The following is a 242-nucleotide window of genomic DNA, read 5'->3' on the forward strand; positions in this document are numbered from 1 at the left end:
TTGAGAAACTACAAGGAAACGGTCTAGCGGGTGAGTCAGTGCAGCCAGGACACCGCGTTCGATTTCCAAGTGGCCAACTCCGAGAAGTCCACCAAGTACTTCTTCCGTCCGCTGGATACGATTCTGCGACGAGTCTCGATTGAGGAAGTCGTGACACCGAGCGGAAGTGTCTCGATGAATCCTAAAACGATCTCGCTTTGCTTCTTGGAGCACTGGGGATCCGAAATGGGTGATCACAACAG

The sequence above is a fragment of the Plasmopara halstedii genome (genome assembly GCF_900000015.1).
Source record: "Plasmopara halstedii genome assembly, contig: Scaffold_179, whole genome shotgun sequence".
In the NCBI taxonomy this organism is placed as follows: Eukaryota; Oomycota; class Peronosporomycetes; order Peronosporales; family Peronosporaceae; genus Plasmopara; species Plasmopara halstedii.